We start from the raw sequence: 15,921 nt of genomic DNA, 5'->3' as shown, positions 1-15,921 counted from the left end.
AGATGACCGAGCAGTGAACTGCAGGAGGTTTAATTCCCTGTGTTTACATCTCTGGCAGAGCCTTTGTTTTGTTTGATTCACTATGCTAATATAGGCTCCTCTCAGATCACACACTGAGCACTGACACGCTGCACACAAACCCATGCACCGAATCTGTCTCCCCCCCATAAACTTGCTCTTAGTGTAAAAATGAAAGGAGGAATGAGATTGGATTATGGGTGTGCATGTGCATGTGCGTTATGTTAGGTACTGTGAGAAGAAAGCTTTTGGCCGTGGTTTAATTGACAGCACCAAAAATTGTTTTTAATGATGCTTTTAATTAAAAACGAGGATTAAATAATGCCTTTGCTATATTATTTTTAAGCAGCGCTTCTTCAGTTGACAATCTCCCGCACAAAGTTTATTCCACTGAAGTCATATCTTTAAATACACCGGCAGCATCAGGCATTCCATCCTCATTTGTGACACTTTTTACTTTTATTTTATCTCATTTATTATTTGTTATCTCCCTCGGTTCGGTTATGCAAGTACAAACTTGGAAAAAAAAACCCAGCTGAGATGTCATATTGAGTCCAAAAAAAATAAGTTATCACTGTAAAGGAGCAGCAGCAGATTGTCAAGGCACATGAATACAACATTAGCAAGTCAGACAACACATGATGCAAGATAAGAGATGGAAGTGGCTGAGGACAGCAACAAACCATACAAATGAAATTGTTCTTTAAGTTGCTGATACAAAAGTATTGTAAAGATATTGAAGTGTTTATCCAGTCACTTTTCTTTTCGATCAGCGAGTTGTTCGAGCAAATCTGCCACTGCATTGACATCTTTAATTCAACAGACTTGATGCACACATAACCAGGATACATATCCACAAACTGTCTGTGTATGTGACTCACTTATTTAGATCTGGTGTTCATATTTTACTTTCTGCCCCCCCGCTATCTGATCTGAGCTCTGCAGCAAGCCCGCACATCCCCTGATTTGTTTGTGTTGCAGATGGAACCGTTTTGCCGTACATGCTGGGTGACCTTTTATCCCAAAAATTAGAGAACATTTCTCTCTGCAGACAAATGTACCAGAACGTATAATGGAGTGATCAGTATCACCGGGGCAATTTTGGACAGAGCTCAAGGTTGTCTGCTCACGGATCTATTGGTTTCCATTTGTGTCCTCCACGGCCTTCCATACGCCTCCTGTGATCCAGCGAAAGTTCGTCCTGTTGTTACTGGCAAGATCACTTGGAATTGAATATGAAACACCACAGGAAAAATCTTCTGTTGCTTTTATTCATGCACGATGTCCCAATGCAGTTATCTTTTAGACCATGTCTCACCTCAGATGAAGCTTGCATGTTACAGCAAATGTGGGAAAATATTAAATGGACACAGTTACTGGAAAATTCATAAATAGAAATATTCAACGTAAATCTGTAAAATGTGCACTTGTGCAGAACATGAATATGAAACCCTCCAGTTGTACAGGACTTGCCAAGAGAAATAGGGGCGTGGGCCTTGGGTTCCCACAAGGGGGCACACATGAAACAACTGCATGAACTGACAGCTTATAGATAGACCGTCAAAGTTGGAGGACTTCTCAGACCTCTAGGACACTGACAGCAAACCAGTTCTAACATAATGTACTGCAAGAGTTTTTCTGTGCTTATTTGTCTTGTCAGTGAGTTTCATATGTTGATTTTTCCACAAATCCAGATGTGTTTCTCTTTTAGAAAAAGGTGAAATGAATATGTTTCATCTTCATCAAATACAAGTACATATAGTTTTATGTAAATCTTATTCTACTACAAGGAAAATACTTAATTTTTTCCTTGTAGTAGAATAAATTCATTCATTTCAGGCGGTTGTGGCTCAGGGGTGAGAGTGGGTCGTACTGTAACCATAGGGGTTTGATTCTTGGCTCCTCTGCACACTGAAGTGTCCTTGGGTAAGACACATTGATAGAAATAGTGCTGCACAAAGATCTGAGTAAGTGAACGGGAGAACGGTGGTCAATCAAGCCTAGAAAACCACTATATACAGCAAATTCAGTCTATTTAAAAAGTACAGTCTGTAGTTACAGAGCATAGACTGTCTATAAACATGGACGACGCATCTCCACTTCCTCCCACTTCCTCCTAACCCTATACAGAAATGAAGTCAAAATATCCCAGAACACTGAAATGTTATGCTGACATCACCATTTAGAGCCATAAGCTCAGAAGCAGCGATTGGGGGGTGGAGCCGTGGTAGCAATGTCCCACTGATAAACAGGCTCGACCAATTGTGAGTGTCTAATTAAAAACAAACTGACAGACATCAGTGTGATAAGAGCTACCCAAAACTATTTTTGAGAAAAAATGATTGAAACATGTTTATTGACTTTTTAGTTTGGCCCATGTCCCATCCACTAACATGAGGGAGGTGGACATGATCAATACTGCAGCCAGTCACCAGGGGTCGATTGAAATGCTCTGACTTCACTTTTGGGGAACATTCATGTCGTCCATCATTATATAGAATCTATCAAACAGAGGTGGAAAAAGAAAATACACCACATGTTAACATCATAGCGCTGATGGACAGTCGTGGGCTCAAACTGTGATATCTGTTCTTCTGAGTTTTCTTCCTGCATATTCTCGATAAAAAGTGTATTAGAGTCACTTTTTCCCCACTCAGGTCTTTTCTTTTCCTCAAAGGACCTTCTAGACTATAACAGTGAATCATTAAGCACCACCTACATAACAAGTGAATTAATATGGGGGAATAATTGTCATTGCTTTTTAAAGGGCAGGAAAAGAAGGATGGATCAACATCTGAAGGGAGCAGTGGGTCTGGATGTCTCTGTTCTGCACAGAGACTTAAATGTGGTGGCAGATGAGGTCACATGCTAACTGCCACTAATGTTCCTCAATCGTGCCTTTGTGCAGTGACCCCCTCTCCCCCCAAGTTTATGCGGACTTCCTCTGCGGAGTGTCGAGATTGCGAGATGGGACGTTTCGACATTTCTTAAAATCCTAATGGGTTCGTCGCTGGGGGGGGGAGAGGGTGAGGCTTAATTGGAATAGACTTTTCCACCTCTAAATTTTAATGAACTGCTGGACTGAATGTCTCTTATTAGGTGAAATTGCCCATTAGCATTTTAAATGACCAGCTATCTTCATTATAATCAGAGTGAGATGCATTTCTGTGCTGAGGGTCTATCGATTGCTTGGCAATGTCAAACTCTGCATGAAGACGTGGAGGCAGGAGACGAGTTTCGGCCGTTGCAGCAGCAGCCGAAAATGGATCAGCGCAACCAGGAGTGGGGGAATGGGGAATAATCCGTTTTGCGCACTTTCAAATAATTACAGTAATATGAAGATAATTACAGTGGAAGCAATGCAGCTTTATCATGAGACAAACATGTATGTACAGTAATTCAATTTATGCTTCCTGTGAAAATAATCGCTCATTCCTATTACACAGAGTGGAGATGACACCGTTGTAATTGTGTTCCGTTCTTCTGCATATAAGATGCATGGATTTCAAATCTGTGCCCTCCATATTTTACTATAGCAGACCAATGCAATGTGTCTGAGGATTCAGCAGAAATTACTTTTATGCATATTAATTACATTCTCACAGTCTGGAGAGCTGTTATTAAGCATTTTAACATAAGAGATACTGTGATGAGAGTGGAATACATGCATCAAAAGCTTTTTACTAATTACTTTGCATTTATTATGATGTATTGCCGTCTCTGCGTCGCTACATACATTTAAGCGCAGTTAATATTTGACAAGGGGCCTTTTTAATTGCTTGCCTTTGAAAAGGATGAGGAACATTTAAAACCCAGAAGCACGTAGACATCTGCTGTTTGATTTCTGTTTCCACTCTATAGTAATAATGAAATGAAAAAAAGAGATACGTATTTCAGCCAGTTTTCAAAGCGCTAATGATAAGAGAGTGATTATAATGTTATTAAATAAATATTAAATACTAATTTCATGAACGCTTGTGTTTAATAATCGCTGATAGTTTATTATCGGGGGAGTTTTAGTTTTTCCACTTTGCAAAAATTTCTCAGAGTTGTTCTGATAGCTTTGACAGTTTTTCAATTTTTGCCTCAAAGCACCCAGAGCAAATATTTGAAAGCCTTTCCAGACTAAAGCAAACTCTAGACCAAAGTTGGCAAACATTTGCAGCGAATATCACACAGGACTCAAATAAATACAGCCACAATCACATGTGCCCCGAACTCATTATCAACCTCAGAGCCCAAAGTATGATCACAATAATCTCATTTTAATTTGAGTTATATTGCAGAAATTGGGGGGGGGGGGTGAATAATTAGATTGTCCTAGTTTGAGTGGGGAGCGTTGGCCAGTGTTTGAGAATACTTCCAGATGGTGTTGAGCCGGCAGACTGGCACTGAGGATAGCTGGGGACCTCCTCCCTCAGACAACATGTCATGCCCTCACCCTTCCACCCTCCGCTCGCTCGCTCCTCTTCTCCTCTCACCGCATTTTCCTCTCGCATTTCCAATTTCGCCATTCCGGCCCCTCGTTGCCCTTCTGATTTCCTTCCCTCACTCCCTTCTCATTTTTGCCTCTCAATGGCCCAGCCTTTACCCCTCTCTCCTTTCCTTCCTCACCTCCCTCACATCATTTTTGCTCATCCAAAAAAAAAAGGTCTTGCAGTATGTTACCCCCACCATAAGGCCAGAACCAAAGTAGCACTGCCCCTCCTCCCCGAGGGAGGTGGGGGAGCGACAGAGCCCTGCCCTCCGATTACACTGGGGGCGCAGGGTTAGAATAGAGCCCTGAGGGCCGGCAGCTGTCAATTAGCGATAACTGCCGAGAAAGAGACACACACGCGTGTGTGTACACACACACACACACACACACACAAAGTCCCCCCTCCCTTACTCCTTCATTAATCAGGGGGCCATCACCTAGCAACGGTCCTGAGGAAGTCCTCAATGGGGATGCCTGGTGAGAGGCACACACAGAAATGACAATGAGGTGGAGAGAGGGAGAGAGGGAGCAGGAGGAGGGAGAGAGAATGATGAGCGACGGAGGGGGGTAGATGGAGAGAGGATAATGAAACCTCTCCAGAGGACATTATAAAGTGAGACAGCCATTGTCAAAGTGAAGATTCAATGTTGTTTATACACTGCACTACATATCCACAGGTGTTTGTATAACCTGAGGATGTTGGTGATTGTTTGAATGAACTTTACATCTTTTTTTCCTCCCCTCAGTTCACACCATCTGTTTTTTAAATTGAATGTGTCTCAATCAAACCTTACTAACATCCTGAGAATGTTTGCTAAAATCTCAATTTTAGTGATTTAAAATAAAGTTTGCATGTTGACGAGAGGCGCAAAGACAGAGAAAAAGTTTGTTTTGCTAAATAATCGCATAAAGGGCCCGGTCACACATTTACATTCACAAACCTTTACCTCCTGATCACTTCCAATCAGTGTGAGTGAGGATAAAACATTTACTTCCTGTGGTGAGGCAAATTGCAGCAAGACTTTTAACTTTGGTGAACTTTTATCTGCAATATTAAACTTTTTCCTCTGGGTTTGAGCCCCTCAGCAACATACAAATGATGTTTAACTGACTAAAACTGAGACTTCTACAAACACTATCCATGTGAAAATGTAATAGGGAGCTTTTAGGAAACAATTACATCACATGCCCACTGTTGCTCAGTGTAATGAGCATGTGCCAGAAACAACTGTGGCTATATAATGGTTTCTCAAAGTTTGGTTAGCACTGTTAGGTCTAATTACAAGTTTGCTGTTAAATTTTATCTTTACTGCATCACATTCACAGGCCCCTATCTTGGCAGATATTACTTAGACCACACCACGGCGTACTTCTTTGGTATTTGACGCATCGTAGATGTAGATGTTATCGCCACCTACTGGCCCGGCATGCTTGCATGAATGATTGTACGGAAATGTATTGTGAAATGAAAATATCAGCTCCAAAAAATACTGTGTCAACGAGGCCTCAGAAAGAAATGATGGACGGCCTGGTCCTTCATATGTTTACTTCATCAGCCAACGTCATTACCAGGCAAGTTTGGCTCTGTTCTCCTGCAAACACATGAATATGAGGAGAATATGACTGCTGCATGCAGAGCACCCCCCCAAATACACACACACACACACACACACACATGCTTTTTCATCCAATCCACCACCACCTCCGCCTGACAGAGTGGCAGCACATAGAGCCATGAACAGGTGATAAATCCTTGTCAGGTTTTATTAAAACCCAGCCAGGCCAAACAGAACACCTCATATTCCGCTGTAATACCCAAGGAGACAGTGTATGAGAGAGAGAGGGAGAGCCCTCCTGTTTGGTATGCTCTCCAGCAGGGAACTACTGTCTCCTCTCTGATGTCATTAAAGCAGAGTTGGAGGAGGAATAAAATGCCCCAAGAAGGCACACGAACACCCACACAGCCACACACACACAAGTGCACACAGATTTCTGCCCCCTGCTGGTCTGCCAGACCAAGGGGGCAGGTTGTCATTACTTCCTCCTAAATCCTTACTGCTCGAAATGATAGGGCACAGAATTGAAAGCTTTGCCACAGCAAAGAAAAGGCAAGGTGAACCTTCGAGTCTCAATTAAAATCAAAGTCAGGCTTTAAAAAGAACATATGCTTGTATCGTTTTTGTGAGTCTGTGCATAAAGACGAGTCCCTGAATGAGTGAAAGGAGATTTATGCAGATAGTCCTTGTATGCAGACACGTACGCAGAAGCCTGCCCTCTCTCTTTTCTCCACACAAACAAACACACCATAAAAACAGACACCTCCGGAGGCCAATTTTTATGTTTCTTTAAATATTCTGTTTTCTCTCCTCCTCCCAGAGAGCTGTTTTCACAGTTGACCTCTCCAGGGGTCAAGCTGCTGACTGGGCAACAATAGAAATCATCACTTTGCTCATTATTTATTTACCTGGCAGAGGAGCACTTTTGAGACAATTAATCAAGTCGGTGAAAGATTTATAAGCGGCTTGACCGGAGCACTCAGACAGTAAATGGGGCAGGTTGTCAAATATTGGGAGTGATCTGTGCAAACCAATAACTCTGTCATGTCAGGACGACCTAAATAACCCGAGCCAGAACTGTTGAAAAATATAAAGCCGCTGCCTGTGATGCTCGCAGGGTTGGTTCAGTGTTTGCGGAGCAGAATAGACACACTACCACTGTGCTCACGCATAAGAACACACATGTACTTGTACATCTGCATCATAGAGTCAGATGCATAAAATCACACATTCACATATGCAGTAATGAACAATACCTTAACAGTGCTGACAGTACATGTGGCTTTCACAGCTGAGTGCACACACCATATCTAAAAGCATGTGTCATCTCAGCACATTTAACCAGGACTGTCTGAAAGGAGATAGCCACGCTCCTTTCCTCCTTCTCCCCCCCCAGTCCCCCCCTCTCTCTCTCTCTCTTTCTCCCTCCTCAGTGTTTTTGTCCTTGATGACCAAGCGGTTGGGTGGTCTGTCTGACCGCGCTGACCCTTGCGCTTGGGCTGACGTAAATTTGCTAATGGTTAGCGTCTTGCTCCTCCTGTGACAGGCGGTTTCTCTGCTCAGCTGATGGGAGCTGCCGGTGCTCCAGAGGTGCTGTGGACTTAGGGGAGCTTGTGTGTGTGTGTGTGTGTGTGTGTGTGTGTGTGTGTGTGTGTGTGTGTGTGTGTGTGTGTGTGTGTGTGTGTGCGTCAGTGGACAGGAAGAATGTCTGGGATATTTGGGAATATCTCTGTACTTCCAGTGTTGCTGGGTAGAAAATCAGCAGCACAGATGTAGCCAATGATACACATATCAGCACTAAGATCTATTACAGTTCGATAATAACAAATAATTATCAACTTTACTGTCATATGAAATGTAGTTCAATGTGCTTTACATAAAAAGGTAGTTCAAACTGAATAGGCAATATTGACACAGTAAAGACCAATGTTAAGATACATTTATATATTTGTACGTAGTGTGTATCTGTAGTAGCAAGTACTTACTTACTCCTAGGCAAGCAGAATTTGTATGGTGCTACTTTAGTATATTTTGTCTATTTATTTGTACTTTTACTGAAGTAAAATATTTGAGTACTTCCTCCACCACTGACCTTTTCTCTCAAAAACCTCTGTAAATAACCTTACAAATAATGCTTAACTGACTGGAACTCATAAGTTTCTTTGCTTTTAATTTCTGTTTATGGCCTCAGACAATAAGTGTTTAGGTCATTGTGACCTTTCTTTTGGAATTTTGTCCAAAACCTGCAACTTAGCTCATTAACATTGGGGCTGTGCCTGAGCCTCTAAACCCCTTTTAGCTTTACAAAGATCAGACTGCAGGAACTTTAACTTTACTTTTGCCTACACTGCAAGAAGTGAAATGTAAGTAAGATTCAATATCTTAAATCAATGCTTGTTTTGTGTCTGACCCGGCATTTCTCCTTAACAGGCAGTTTCTTTATGTTAGGTCACTTGTTTCAAGTTTATTTTTCCTTGTTTTAAAAAATCTTAGCAAGTGAATTTTTCCTCTTCTGCAATAGATAATTGTGCTTATTCTAATATTTCCCCCATTTAATGCATTTTCTTGCTCTGGTGTTATGAGCTATGCTGCCTTATATACAAAAGAAAATATGGAATAATGATATATTTTATGAGGAGGAGCTGGAGTACTTATGGCAGGGACATAAACATATGGTTTGTGGTTCTGTGTTTTTGGCGTCCAACATCGACAGGATAAGCTGAAAAGTTTAAAAACTAGATAATACTTGCAAAAAATGAAATGAAATAAAGTCATTATGTTCAACATAAACGTGCTGCGCTGTGTGCAGGTCCTAAATAATTACTGTTTTATTTTGCGCTCCCATGGTAAACACATGTAGATCCAAAGCTATAAGGAGATTGTTACCCTGTCTTATTATTGTTGTATTATAGCTCTCACAGCTGGAAGGTCTTAGGAAATCTTGGCAGAGCTGGATGCTGCTTGGATGGTGCTCACTTTCAGTTGTGAAAACTGTTTGCTCTCCACCTAAAAATAACAGGGAGAAAGAGAGGGAGAGGACAGGAATTGATTCTCTGCTCCTCGCTGTAATTCAGTCATCCATTTACTGTAAATATACAGCTGGAAAAAGGCAAAGCGCTGGGTAAATGATGATGTTTGGACTGCCAAATTAAAAAGAAATCTTACAGCATGGTTCCTATGACACACAAACGAGCACTGCCTCTCTTCTTATACCTCACCCTCCCTCTGTAAACACTGCAATCAGCACCATCTCTCATTCGAACATCCCCCGCAAAAAAAACTAAAACAGATCACGTAAAAAATATGTTTTACAGCCAAGGGTTCGAGAGAAAGAAGGACAGGGAGCCTGATGTTTCTTGCACGACAGAAGACGGAGAAAGTGTGCTGCAGGGAGAGAGAAACAAGAAACAGAGACCCAGGGCTGGGTCAGGGTTGAAGTGCACCATGCTAACAGCGGCTGCCTGTAAACAGAGGCACACCTGCCAGTCAGCAAGTGCCTGCCTGCTGAGGAGAGGTTAGCGCTGCGGTGTCTCCACAGCCGTGTTTATGCAGTAACCAAACAGAGAGAGAGGAACCAACGAGCTTCTTCAAAGACAACCTGACTCTCTGTAATCACTCCTGTTTGGGCTTTGATCTCAGGGAGGGGAGAAGGAAAATAATTACATGTTTTCTGGGTGCCCTTTTACAATGAATGAAAGGCAATGTTAGATTTGAATCGTATGGTAATGGGAGGTTGTCTGTGCGAGTGTGATGGGGAGGTGTTGAATGCTACTTGAGGGAAATAAAACAAGACCCGCTGAGACATTTTTTTTTCCGTCTCCCAGCTCTGAAAGCTTCTGGCAACCTGCCTCATTCTGCCTCTGCAGAACACAGAGGAGGGGTCAGAAAACAACGTGCAGGGTGGCTGACATTATCTAGCCCCCGGAACACTTTTTGTTTCTGAGAGGGGAGGACACATTGACTGACTGACTGAGAGGCTGACTGAGTGACTGACCGCTCTGCATTTCAAAGTGCCTCCACTTATTTTGTGCTGTGGTTCGCTTGGAAAAATGCTTTTATTTTGTGCTGGGCCCCTTTCATGAGATCCCTATGATCTATGTGATAACGAAGCAGGCAGAGGATGGTATTATGATTCTATTTTGCAGACATTTTTTTCTGCTTTCATCTCCGATCAGAATGAAAGCCGCAGACTTCAAGTAGTCTGGAGCATTGAAGGAGACGTTCTTATTTTGACACAATGAATCCGAGCCGAGAAGAGCACATGAGGCCATCTTCAAGAGGCCCAGACAGCGAAAATGTAGGAAGGTGAAAATGTCTGTAGAGTAAGAATTGAGCCTGTATTAGGCTGAACAAAATCACAGTGAAGTGGTATGCTAGTAATGTGTTCAATTTTTCATCATGGTCATCATAATGATACCTTGGGCTTGATAAAGCGTCTCTTTCCATATCGAGTTTTGAGTATATGCTTCATTATAGATGAAAAGTGATTGAATGTTCTGGTCAGAAACCCAGCTTGCCTTGACTCTTATGCAATTACGAGCTAGATGTGAGGACGTGTAATCAATTGAGAAATCCATGACAGTTCCTCCATTCGGGACACATGGGGAGACAGCCAGTCATCCTTCACGTGCCCTTTGTGACTGATGCATCCACTCCCTGTCTACAACATGTATGACCATATTGCACGCACACACAACATTGGATCCTGCATAATCTATCGAGGTTGTCTAAACATGATGATGGTGAAACCTGCAATAAGTATCAGTCATCCTGCCGGGACTACGGGCTTCCATTTTGAGTGATTGGGGCTTTGAGAGGGCTCAGTGTGAGTGCTCGGATTCTTGACTGTGACTGCATTTGCAGGCTTTGACCCTGCAAATAGAAATGACCTCACTCACTATTCTCTGTAGTGTCCTGTTTGACTGCTAAAAGCATTTGAGTAAAAAACAACACTTTTCCCCTCATACTTTTCTAGTTCTACAAGATTTGGAACTTGTACTTCTGTGGTGGTCATGCAAATAACGTCCGTACAATAAGAATTTCCGTTTGTTACAGCACAGAAAAACACAGACGGATGAGGATAGTATAGATGGTTTGCATCAGGGACTGTATATGGAGATGACTGACATGACAGCTCCCCAAAAGTGAGGCCAAATGTATCTTTATCGCCCCCTGGTGGCTGACTGCAGTATCAGTCATAAACCCCACCTCATCCATATTATTGAATGGGACATGGGTCGAGGTTATTTGGGTTGCTCATTTTTTTGTTCCCAGTATCAAAACTAAACATGGGGAAGCAGCGTTCAGTTTAAAGTAACGACTGGTCGAGAGCGTGTAGCCAGAGGACCTCAATATCATGGCTCATTACCATGATCAATCAACAAATCAACAAAGGAGGGACACCAGACAGGGACAGGAAGTAAAGTAAGAGACACAGACAAGGAAGTTTCAAAATAAAACAGGAAATCATTAACTCAAGTGCAAAGATATTAATCCAGACACCAAACACAAGGAAAACAATAAGGTCAAAGTCCATAAACACAATAAAAGAGTAAAATCAGTCCACAAAAAGACGCCTTCAGTTGTCTCCTCCAAAGGGCAGAATCATGACACAATTCTTTCCTGGCTATTGGCTTGTAACTATTAACAAGATGGAACAGGTTGAATTATTTTTATCATAAACTTTTACAACTTTTTTAACAATGACTTGTGCATTTTTGGAAGACAATGACAAACCATGTCCAGTGTTTTAATCTTTGAGTTATGAGGAGTTGTTGGGGATTATGACAGAGATTTCCAGTGGAAACAAAGAGTGGAGACATAATCTCTTCTGGCGATACACGCCAACCCAGCAGTTTCACTCTTACCACATCCTGTGTAACACAGAGATGGCACATTACTGTATGTTAGGTAGACCAGCACCTGAGGGAGTGTTTGCTGAGCTCCACTGCTGTCACTGCTGTGATTGGGCAGAGTTGTGATGCTGGCGGGGATGGAGAGGTGGGGGAGTGAAGCCAAACGGAGGAGAAAGGGGGGAGGAATAGATGCAGATGAAAGAAAAGGCAATGACAGATTCAGGAGAGCGGCGGCGAGGGAGGGGTGGAGAGATGTAAGCAAGGAGAGGAACGGAGGCAGGGAACCCAGCAGGTGCTCCCGGCACGTCTGCCTCCTCGGCGGCAGGTTCTCAGCCTCAGCCAGGGGAGTGTCGACCCAGCTGCTGCCATGAAGGCCACACGAGTGAGACAACCCAATGATCAACCAGCCTGACACGACTTTTCCATATATTTTTTAAATCACGATTATTTATTGGCTTTTCGTGCGAGTCGTGTCTCTGAGATTTTCATCAGCAATAATGGTGAAGACAACAACTCCCATGATCCCACGCTGTTACACGACATCATCAATCTAGGTCTTTTGGTATTGTTTTGATTGAGAGACCCCTCGTGGCTGAAGTTACATTTAATCTGGCAAAATGAAGTCCGCTGAAAATAAAAATAAATGAATGTATTGATGTATAATTAACTGAAATGAACTGTTCAACAAGGCCAATGAGAACACTCCTCAGTCTTCTTTTGTGTCCAGCCAACACGACACATCTGGAAAAAAAAGAGGTTTCAAAAATAATTTAATGAAAAATGCCGTTTATGACAGGATGAGGGCATTCCACAGCGTTCCAGGTTAAGTGACTGACGGCAGTCAGGCCTGCTGCTCTTCTCTGTAAAGCCTAATCCTGTTTCTGTGCCAGTTGGTGTGTTTTTATTGTGTCTGACACCAGGTGGATTATGTCGGTTAATTCACAATGAATCAAACAAAAGCTAATACTAATCCAGCGCAAGGCTTTGGTGTGATGTCTGACGCACGGGATTAATTCACAACATTCCCCAACCAGCCTAATCCTTAGCGAACCAGACGGGTTGGTATCCTAACTGACAGTTTCTGCCTCGTTATGGCAGGGTGATATGCTTCACCTACCACTTCCCTCGGAAAAGCCATTCTGATGAGTGAGACAAAGGGGAAGCCATTACAGAAAGAATAAACTGGGTAAAAACTTTCCCAACAGCTTCTCTTCGGCAGCCATTAAGCCCATCTTGAAGCCTTTTGGAGTGTGTTCTGCTCCTCTTAAGGTTTAGGGTTTTGACATTTTTAAATCAATAGGAGGCAGAGAGATGTTTTTTTTTACAGTTCCATGAAGCCTGGGTGAAAACACTTCAATCAGGACTGCAGAGGACCTGACACAGGAGATGGGGGAATCGATCCATAATGAGTAGCGCCCTACCTGGGGTTACACTTATGGCTCGTCTACTCTCAGCAGCCGCAAATCCAGCAGACCCACATTCCCTGACTACATCAAGAATCTAAAGTCTATTTTGTCAAAAAACAACTGGGAAGAAAACTCCCTGTGGGAATGTGGAAGCTGATATTGTCCTTTTTTGCTAAGGCAAGCTTTGTTATTGTGGGTTGTAGTTACTTTTAGTGCAGTTGGGCTGCAAAGACTGACGTGTATAAATAACTAGATATGATGATATCCACTGATTGATGCAGAATACAGGTAAAGCAAGTTTTGATGCTGCTATTATTGCAAAGTGTTATGAGTGTGTGAGTATTGAGGAGGCTGAACTATTTTGTATTAAGGGACAAATATGAAACCAAACCCGCAAGCTAAAATTTTTTTTTTAAAAGTCTCAAGCCATATTCAGACTCAAACTCTCGAAAATGTCTGGAAAATATCCCTTTCACATATTATGCAGCAGGAGATTATGGGTCAGACATGTGAACAGAAAAATGTGTGGAACATTCAGGTGAGGGGTGGTGCCGTGTTAGAGGATGCAGGAGGCAAAACATAATGTATAAATTCCGTTGAGGAATACATTGTTATTTTTTTACAGCACATTAACGGTGGCGTTCACCCTTATCGCCAAAAACTCTCGAGTCTTGTCGTCTTTCAAAGTTGATATATTCATCTGCATCTTCTACATGTATGACACCTCTGCTCGAACCTAAGATTTTTAAGTTAAGCGTCTGTCACATGTTAGAAACGTTATCAAATTAACAGACATTTTCCTATTATATTCTCACGATGGCTCACTCAGACATTTTCCAGATATTTTGCTAAGGGACCGACACACATACAGCTACTGTGGACAACTTCAGGAAAATGTCTGGACTTCAGTGCATGTCTAAAAGCACCTCAGGTCTATCAGTCACAATCTTTTGTGGTTGTTTAATTTCTAGTGCTTTCTTATGGGAATAAATTACAGCAATTAATCAAAGGGCAAATACAAATCAAAGTTCAGAAGTAAATCTTGACCATTTCAAGGGCAGCTGCAGCCAGCAGGTCAGTTAAGGTTGCAAGTATAGAAAAAAATCTATTTGCTATTTGGCAACTCGCACTTAAATGATTCAATATTGTAGTGTATAGATCTGAGACTATATGTTTTGCATTTGCCTTCTCACATACAAACCCTCAGGAAAGAAAAGGAAATATCTGGATTCCAGTGTATTTCTGTAGGCAGCATAATGTGACAACCTAAAAAAACAAATGAGTACATCTTTGCCCTCCTCCCTTCCTCGTCACCGCTGTAGCCCCAACCCCTGCTCCAGAAATGGATTGGCCATTTCAAAAGATGCTATTGTATCACCAAGCCAGCCGAGTTAATTAGGCATCCAGCCGGCCTTCCTCTGTTGAATACATAGTCCCTCTGGGCCCCACAGCTGCTCCTACTATAGAGGCTAAGTGCTAAAACATGTTCCCCCCTTCTACATGAGTCACAGAGTTATAGAGCCATGTCTGGTTACCTTACAGTACTCTGAGTTTATCAGGGGCAACTCAGAGGGAGAGCTGAAAGACGTGATGATGTGACGACATTTTTCACGAGTGAGTTTTCTTTTTTTAAACCGAGGGAGGACGTGAGGGCTGCTGCAGTGAAGAATAAAACATCTAACGAGGGTACAGAGTTAGGGAGTTGGATCTGCATCGTCACAGAAAGTCCTTGATGGATAGAAGCGTCTCTCTCCCCTGCCAACTTCAAACATCATGACCTGATAACAGCCCGTTCACCTCAAACTCCCTCCATCTCCAGGAATTCATGTGATGTCATCGCGATCGACTGACTCGCTCTCACTAAAATATGATTTACGCGCGCAGTCGTGTGTCAGCACTTTGGAATGGCTTATCCTCCGTCACATTAAAATAATCTCTGACCCAGCAGTAAAAGTCACCGCGATACTAACACCAATTCCCAAATACAGAATGAAAAAACAGCATGAGGTAATTTTTTTTGTGCAAAGAATAATCTGAGCAAGCTGTCACAGTGTTCCACTGTGCAGCATTAAAACACCACGTTGCATTTTAGCGCCTTGTAAATCTGCAGTGTAATATAGTGATGTGAGCTTTTTCCCTTCTGACTGTGTCACTTATTTGTGTGTGTGTGTGTGTGTGTGTGCCGGTGTGCAAGTGTTTGTGCGGCGGATTTGTTATACAGCGAGTCGGTAAAGCGGTCCAATGTGAAAACCATCTTCCCAAAGTCAGAGAAATGTGATGTGGATTGACGCCGATAATAAATAGCCGCGATAACTGGGGGAGGGAACCCATCATCCCGGTGGTGAGATGGGTCTGTGCGAGGACGAAGCGGCCATAAAAGCCTGAATGAAGAGATGTAAAACAATAAGGCCAGAGAGGATGGGAGGAAAGGAGGGTGGGGGTAGATGGGGATGGGGATAGAGAGATAGACGGAGAGAGGGATGGAACGAGAGGAGAGGAGGGGGCAGGGGGGGAGCGGAGAGAGGGTGAGTCAGCCATGTCTGCACTCCATCAAAAACTGTGTCAGTCATTCACTAGCACCGACTGGCCCCACCCCGACCACCCTATGG

The 15,921-nt window shown here is 42.7% G+C and overlaps 1 long non-coding RNA gene across 1 annotated transcript; it reads right to left on the bottom strand.

Annotated features, from left to right (window-relative positions):
- Positions 1-8,855: 8,855 nt before the first annotated feature.
- LOC138412418 (uncharacterized) lies at positions 8,856-13,369 on the bottom strand. Its single transcript, XR_011244806.1, has 2 exons — positions 9,217-13,369; positions 8,856-9,057 (listed from the first exon to the last, which is right to left on the bottom strand). It is a non-coding gene; the product is annotated as an uncharacterized lncRNA (long non-coding RNA).
- Positions 13,370-15,921: the final 2,552 nt, after the last annotated feature.

This window comes from Paralichthys olivaceus, chromosome 12 (genome assembly GCF_024713975.1).
Source record: "Paralichthys olivaceus isolate ysfri-2021 chromosome 12, ASM2471397v2, whole genome shotgun sequence".
NCBI classification, from domain to species: domain Eukaryota; kingdom Metazoa; phylum Chordata; class Actinopteri; order Pleuronectiformes; family Paralichthyidae; genus Paralichthys; species Paralichthys olivaceus.
The sequence above is the reverse complement of the archived record's forward strand: the minus strand, read 5'-3'. Positions and strand labels throughout refer to the sequence as shown.